The sequence below is a fragment of the Muscardinus avellanarius genome (assembly GCF_963383645.1).
Source record: "Muscardinus avellanarius genome assembly, chromosome: 2".
In the NCBI taxonomy this organism is placed as follows: domain Eukaryota; kingdom Metazoa; phylum Chordata; class Mammalia; order Rodentia; family Gliridae; genus Muscardinus; species Muscardinus avellanarius.
The window spans coordinates 737,516-745,355 of record NC_137787.1 but is presented as its reverse complement, the minus strand read 5'-3'; positions in this window follow the sequence as shown (position 1 = coordinate 745,355).

Sequence of the window (7,840 nt, the reverse complement as noted above, 5' to 3'; positions counted from 1 at the left end):
GGCCCCCTGCCTGCCGGCCTGGGGGTGGAGCCCAGGGCATTCCACCTCTGAGCTGCACCCCCAGCCCTATTTTTCATTCTTGATTTTGAAACAGGGTCTCACTGAGTTGCAAAGGGCCTCACTAAGTACCTGAGGCTGTCCTCAAACCGTGATCTTCCCATCTCAGCCTCCCAAATGCTGGGATGAGAAGCGTGCACCACTATGCCCAGCCAGCCTTTTTTTATTCTTTATTTTTGAAACAGGTTCTCACTGAGTTGCAGAGGACCAGGACCTTATTAATTAGCTGAGACTGGCCATGATACTGTGATCCTTAACCTCCTAGGTACTGGGATTACAAGGGCACACCACCATGCCCTGGCTTGTTCTCACTTTTTATTTATTTATTTATTTATTTATTTATTTATTTATTTATTTATTTGGTGGTACTGGGGGTAGAACCTTGAGGCTTTCTACCTCCAGGCTATACTCCCAGACCTTTTTTATATTTTATTTGGAAACAGGGTCTCACTAAGTTGCTGAGAGCCTCACTCAGTAGCTGAGGCTGGCTTCAAACCCGTGCGATCCTCCTGTCTCAGCCTCCCAAGCGCGGGGATTACAAGTGTGCGCCACCACGCCCGGCTTTTTTATTTTTATTTATTTATTTATTTTTTTGGTGCACTATAGTTGTTCTCGCTTTTAAAATAGGAAATTTAGCTGGGCACAATACTACACACCTGTAATTCCAGTACTTGGGAAGCTGAGACAAGAGGATCACAGGTTTAAGGACACCCTGGACAATTTAACAAGACCCTGGTTCTGAGTTAAAAAATAAAATAGGAGAGGAAAATCTCTAAAGCTCACAATGTACTTAAACATATCGAAGTCAATCACTAAGCCAAGCAAGGGAGGGAGGGAATGGGGTGGGATTTGGGTAGGGGTTAAATCAGCGATGAGTACATGTTTGTACACACAAGTTTTTTACCCCAATAAGTTGTATGAATATAATGCACCAATAAAAAAAAAATTAAAAAAAATTAAATAAAAATAAAAAAATAAAATAGGGCTGAGGGTATAGCTCAGAGGTAGGATGCCTCTGGGTTCAAACCACAGTACCACACAAAAAAAGAGAAATTAACTGGGAGTGTAGCTCAGAGTAGAACACTCCAGGATTCAATCCCAGTACCAAAATAGACAAACACATACACATACATGAACCTTGCTGGGCATGGTGGTGCAAACCTTTAATCCTACTGCTCAGGAGGCTGAGGCAGGAGGGTTAAGGCCAGCCTGGGAAATTTATGGAGGGCTGGGAATGTAGCTGAGTGGTAGAGCATCCATGGGTTCCATCCCTAGGACCATAGAAGTAAAACATGAAGGTTCCATTGACAGACACCCAGTATGAGTTGAGTGCTACCAGGTGTCTCAGCATCTCACCACTATAAACCAGAGACCTGACCACGAAATTTAGAGGCAGGAGACTCGCTTGCCCACGGTTTCCTTGGAGATTTGGGGTTCCTTGCACATAGGGCCAGGAACCACGTACCTCAGGGGAGGGTGGCTCACACCACAGAGGCTGGAGCCAGAGAGCGTGGGCTGACGGGATCCCACAAGCAGGCAGGACCCCTGAGACTGCACCCAGGGCCACCTCAGTCGCACCCACCAGCCAGATCACCACCAAGATGCATGGTGTACTGGTGAGATTGCGACCCTCGTGACCTATCAGCCTGAACTCTTCTGGGCTCAGTCTATCTGACGATGACAAAGGACGGTGCTACCTCCGGGCCTCCAGCGTCCCCTGAATCCTACGCTCACCAAAAGTCCTTTCCACTGCCAGGATTCTGGAGCCGCACTGCACTGTCCAGGATGGGCCCCTTGCTGCCAAGGCTATTTCAGATTTACGTTCCCCAAGTGAAGTGAGAAACCCAATCTGGAGCCAGAGCTGGCGGCTCTCATTTGCAATCCCAGTACTTGAGAGGCTGAGACAGGAGTCAGGAGGACCACAGGTTCAAGGACAGCCTCAGCAAGCAGTGAGACTTGTACTGGTATTGGGAAGAGAGTTTAAAAATATATTAATGTGTCAATACTGGGAAAGATGTCCAATCTTGAAATATGTCTTCTTTACTAAGAAAGCCAGGGTTAAGCTAACATGTCCTTGCATTCCTAAGAACAATTTAACACATTTTGGGGGAGAAGACGAAAGGTAAAAGCCTGTGTCTGGAGACAGAGATGCCTCCCTCTCAGGCCATAAATCTGGGCCTGTGTTTGGAGACAGAGATGTCTCCCCCTTTAGGCCATAAATTCGGCTGGAGAGATAACAGAAGCAGAGCCGGGGCGGGCGATAAGGTGTAACATGATCTCCAAAATCAGAGGGACCTGCTGGACTTAGACAGGATAAAAATTCAGGAAACTGGAGTTCGTTGGCATTTTTGTTCGAATTGCCCCCCTGTGTCTGCTCCGGCACAGGGCTGTAACTATCTCTATATTTCTATCTTTTTAATAAACTTCTTTAAATCTGCAGCAGCTGTCCAAGCGATGAATACTTATTCTTAGCTTAGGACAAGAATCCACGGTTTTTCTGTTTGTCTCTGTGTGTCTGGTGGTGGGGGGGGGGATTATTTCACACCACACACCTTTCCCCCCCCAACCTATCCCCTGCAACATATTTGGCGCCCAACGTGGGGTATCTACAGCTGCAGGTGACTCCAGCCGACGGTGGTTCTAAAGCCACTGCATCTTGAAGGTCAGTAACCTTCCCTAAAATGGGACCAGATCTCAGAGGATGACTGGATTGCCGGCGCCAATGAGCTCTCTGGGACCATGGAGACCCCCCTGCCACGGCCTAGCTACGGCAGAATCTCCAGGGGAAGGGAAAATTTCCCATTAAATAGTGTAGGGGACGATAGAGGACTGAGAACCTCCTCCCGGCCTACTACAAGGCTTAGTGGCGGCCAGTACGCGATCTGAGATCCGCACCCTACGGGGGTAAGATCTTTGCTGCCTATGCCTACGTAGGGGGTGCAGGGCCAGTGCTTGGTCCTTATTGAGGCTTCTCGGAAACTGCTATTGTCTTGTCAGGCCCAATGAGTGCCCATCTATTAGGCCCACATCACGGATGGGACACTGTTAAAATCCCTATACAAAGTTAAATCTAAAAATGCCCATGGCCCACCTTGAGAAAGATCTCCAAACAAGAGACTCGAGCTAGGGGATGGTAGTTTTTTTTTCTGTAGTTTGAAACAGATTCTAGGAAGATAAGCTAGCGCATTTTGTTTTAGAGACAGCATCTAGATAACGTTGCCATTGGCAACTGGAGCCACGTGTAATAGTCCTAAATTTCGGAGCATGAAGGGTTAAGCTTTTTCAAGAGGTCAAAAAAAAAAAAAAGAAAAGTTTCAGTCAGGCAAGTCTGCTAGGTGAAGGCTGCACTCAGCAGGAATTGTTTGACATTCAACAGGCAGGGAAAACTCAATTTGCATGGAAAAGCCCTCTGCGGAGGCAGCTCAAAGAAAGGCAACGCCCAGCCCAGCCGCTGGCTGGCTTGGGGATTTTAGGCCTTACATGAGTGAAGTGAATACAGAGAAACACAGTAATAAGACCATTTTGTTTGGTGAAAAATGGCAGTAGACACCCCATCGGGAAAAGGGGGGCACTGTGAAAGTGCGGGGAATGGAACAGGAGTAAGGGGGCTAAATCTCCATATCCATTCCGGTTTTTGGTGGAAGGTACTGCCCTGTGCTTCTCCATGGATGGGACAGCTGGACGTCCACAGCTGTACCCATGGCTTTAGGACAGGAAGTCTCATCGGACAGAGAACGGGCCAAGCAGCTCGATCGGACAGGGGAATATGGGCAGGGGAAAGGGTGGCAAAGCCTCTTCCCATTTAAGACCCTCCCGGTGGGCAGCAAAGCGTGGGAAATGAGGCCACCCTCTAGGCCCCCACTTTCACAGGGTGCAGGGTCAGGAGGACAACCTTCTGCGCACCGTACACTTCTCTGTCGTAAAATGAGATTCCAAGCATGTCCTAAACGCCGGGATGTTTCGGTTTGAGTGCACAGCTCTGGGGGAGGAGGGGACGACCTCCGCTCAGACAGGACACTAAACCACACCCTTTTCCCTCTCAGATGGGTTCCCAGCACTCCAAGGTGGAATCCGGATCTCCACTCGCATGTGTTCTCCAAAATTGGGAGAAGTGTGACCCTAAGATGCTAAAGAAGAAAGCTCTCATATTTTTTTGCACCCAAGTATGGCCGCAGTATGCGCTAGGGGACGAAAACACGTGGCCCCCACAGGGAAGTCTTAATTACAAGGTTTTAAGGCAATTGGACCTATTCTGTAGAAAGGAGGGTAAATGGACAGAGATAGCTTATCTTCAATTGTTTTTCTACTTACGGGAACACCCAGAGTTACTTAAAAGGTGCAAGGTTGAGGCTATTGTGGCAGCTTTGGCTAAAATAGAATCTAAAGCACAAACGGGACAAAGCAATCAGGAAGAGGGCCTTATAGGAGCCACAGGACCCCCTCTCATGCCCACGGGATCAAACCAGACGAAGGCCCCTACACCTCAGGGTAGCAACTCTGATAGGTGGGAGACCCAGGGGGTGCCCGATGCTCGGGGGCAAGGAGGGATGTTTCCTCTTGTGACCATAGGAGGGGGGAGAAACGGGTTGAAGCGAGTCCATCAGCCTTTCTCGCTAGCAGAATTAAAAGAAATTAAAAAGGACTTGGGAAATTATACTACTGACCCTGACCATTACATAAACGCATTCAAATTACTCAGTTCGTTGTATGATCTTACTTGGAGAAATGTTAGATTACTTCTTGAACAAACTCTGACGTCTATAGAAAGGGATAGGGTGTATAAAGAGGCTAAAGCAATAGGGGATAATTATTTTGCGGCCTCCACAAATGGGGAATCATAAAATAGACAAAATATGCCCACAGGGGAACTGGCAGTGCCACTTGTAGACCCCAGCCCCTTGCTAGAAAGGAACAACTCACAAAAGGCAAAAGTTCTTGAGCCTAACCAAGGTAAAGCCAGTGCATTGCAGGTGCAGCTTTAGCAGCCTGGGATCCGCAGGGTCTTAGTGCTGCCAGATTAGTTTCCAATCGGTTTTGCCTACAGGCCTGGAGAGGAAAGTTCATGGTTCGATCTGTCCACATACAATTCTTTCATGAGGATTAAATATAAGGCTATAACACCTACTCAAAAGAATAGATGCTAACGTTATTAGTTCTTTACCCAGTAGAAGGGAAGGCCATCCTCAGACAGACTAATACTTCAGGCCGCCAATTTGGTTTGACAGAGACTTGAAAAGGGAAAGATAGATGGACAAAAGCCATTTAAGGATTCTGGCTGCTCGCAAAAGCCTAGGCTCAAGTCTGTTTAAGGTGGAAAAGCAAGAGCAACTCTGGAGGAAATGCTCTCAACCAGGAGGCCATAAAGGTCCTCTGAGGCCTGGCTCACAATGCAAAGGGGGACCATTAAACGGCTGAGCGCCCCCAGTTCCAGAGGGAATTGGGGTCCTCAGACCTACGTTCCCAGTGAGTCCTCCCACTTACCACCACCTGAGTTAACTAAAAGAGCCCTAGGCGATCACGCAGTGAAATCCCGGAGGCCAGATCTGAGGCAGTGTCCTTTCCCGGCCCCAGGACCAAAAGCTTAGCCAGGGTGCGGAGTCTTTACAGACCAGCCCTGAGCCATCTGTTTACTCAGCCTGCAGAGGTGTTTAAAATGACCTTCCATTCTACATTCTTAGCCACACCAGAAAATTCAGCTCCTCTGATAACAAAGTGTTTTTTTTTCTTTTGCTGGTTGCACTAAAGTTATTGCTCAAAGATATTTTTATCTCAATCAGTCTTAGCTAAAATGGTTACTTCAGAAAAGTTGTCCAATTAGACTCTTGTGAGAGGTGATTAAATGAAGTTATTTTCTTTGACAAAATCAATGTTTTAAGACACTAGGAATGCTTTTATGATGTGAATTTCTGTGATAATTTACAATAATTTTAAGATATGTGGTCAAATAAAATATACAGTGTCTTTAATATTGCTCCTTTTGCAAAATTAAGGTTTTAAGGTGCTAGTGATATTTATCTACTCTCTTATTTTTCCATGTAATCTATACTTCAATTGAGTTAAAAAAATGCTAAATACAATGCTTTAAAAGGCTCTTAACTTCATGAGGTTTAAAGTAACACTTAAGTCTTTTAAATGGGTTGCTTTAACTGCTGATATATGAACAACATTATTAAGTGATATGCTTTTTTGGGGGGTTTGCTTGTATGTAACAACAAAAGACAGATTTAAAAAGTCTATGTATTTCTTTATATGTTGGTAAATACAGAGAAAGAAGGTTTTGTGAAACTAAGAAAGCATGTTGTGAGGCTTGTCCTAAGGTTGTCCCTAAGGGAAACAAAGGACCAGATAAAAGATTAGAGGGTTAAAGCAAGGTATAAAGCATGGATGAAATTTGTTTGGTTGTAAGTTTTATCCCAAGATTGTCTCAGATGGTAAAAGTAAAAAAACAGGATAAAACAAGAAGGTTAAAGCACATTGCAAAAGGTGTGTGATAAGTTGCAAAACAGTGTTTGTGATATGTTTGGGCATGTGATGAAGATGGATTATTAAAAGGAAATACTAAAGTTCACCAGCAGGGATGTACTGTTGATAAAATGGCTAGAGGATTACTTTTTGCCATAAAATTGAGAGACCCCAAAGTCTATAATAATTCTTTAAAACCTACATTTAAGATTGTTTACTGTAAAAGTTATGGAAAACTATCAGTCACATTGTGCTGAGATGTAAAATTGGTCTTAGAGGTAACCCTAAAAATAGCTTGTTAAGCCCACCAAACACAAAAGCAATTGAGGAGCACATATCCAGGTAAAAATTAACACCTTGGTTTCACTCATGCCAAGGGAAACTTTTAGATCTTTTCTGACTGGGACATAGTCCTAGATACCAATGTTAACCTATTGTCAGCTGACCAATAAGTTTTAAGTAAACTTCAAACAGTGCCAGAGGAAAAGGGTAAATTCTGTTTTGTCCAGGTGAACTGGTATTCATCAAATCATCTAATATCTTTATTCCAAAGCCTATTTTAGGTTTCCACAACACTAATATCTGGATTCATGTGGTGCAAAATAAACTTAATACATCCCACTTTTGTGTATTTCAGTCTAAGTCAACAAAAGTTTTAATTTCTCATTTAAATGCTATGTTATTAACCTATATTGTTAAATATTATCTCATAGGATCAAAGCTTTCTGACAGACAAAACCTGGCAGACATCTACCGAGGCCTTTGACTTGTCATAGACACACGCGACATGAACCAATCTGATCTCCCCATGCCAATTTCATACATATGTACCCTAAGCCGGGGCCCCATTACATCGCCCCTGTTCAGCTCGAAGCAGCTCGATGAGTCGTCGCCCTGATTCCTTTGCTAGGGGTACATGTATGTATGTAATCATAATGGGGTGACATAGATGAAAACTGGGCTCATGTTAAATGTTTGTAAAATTATAGATGTCACACTATATTTTCTGTATCTATCATTGGCCTGACAGATGTCAGGAAGTTACTAGACAGAGGGGGGAATGTACTGGTATTGGGAAGAGAGTTTAAAAATGTATTAATGTGTCAATACTGGGAAAGATGTCCAATCTTGAAATATGTCTTCTTTACTAAGAAAGCCAGGGTTAAGCTAACATGTCCTTGCATTCCTAAGAACAATTTAACACATTTTGGGGGAGAAGACGAAAGGTAAAAGCCTGTGTCTGGAGACAGAGATGCCTCCCCCTTTAGGCCATAAATTCGGCTGGAGAGATAACAGAAGCAGAGCCGGGGCGGGCGATAAG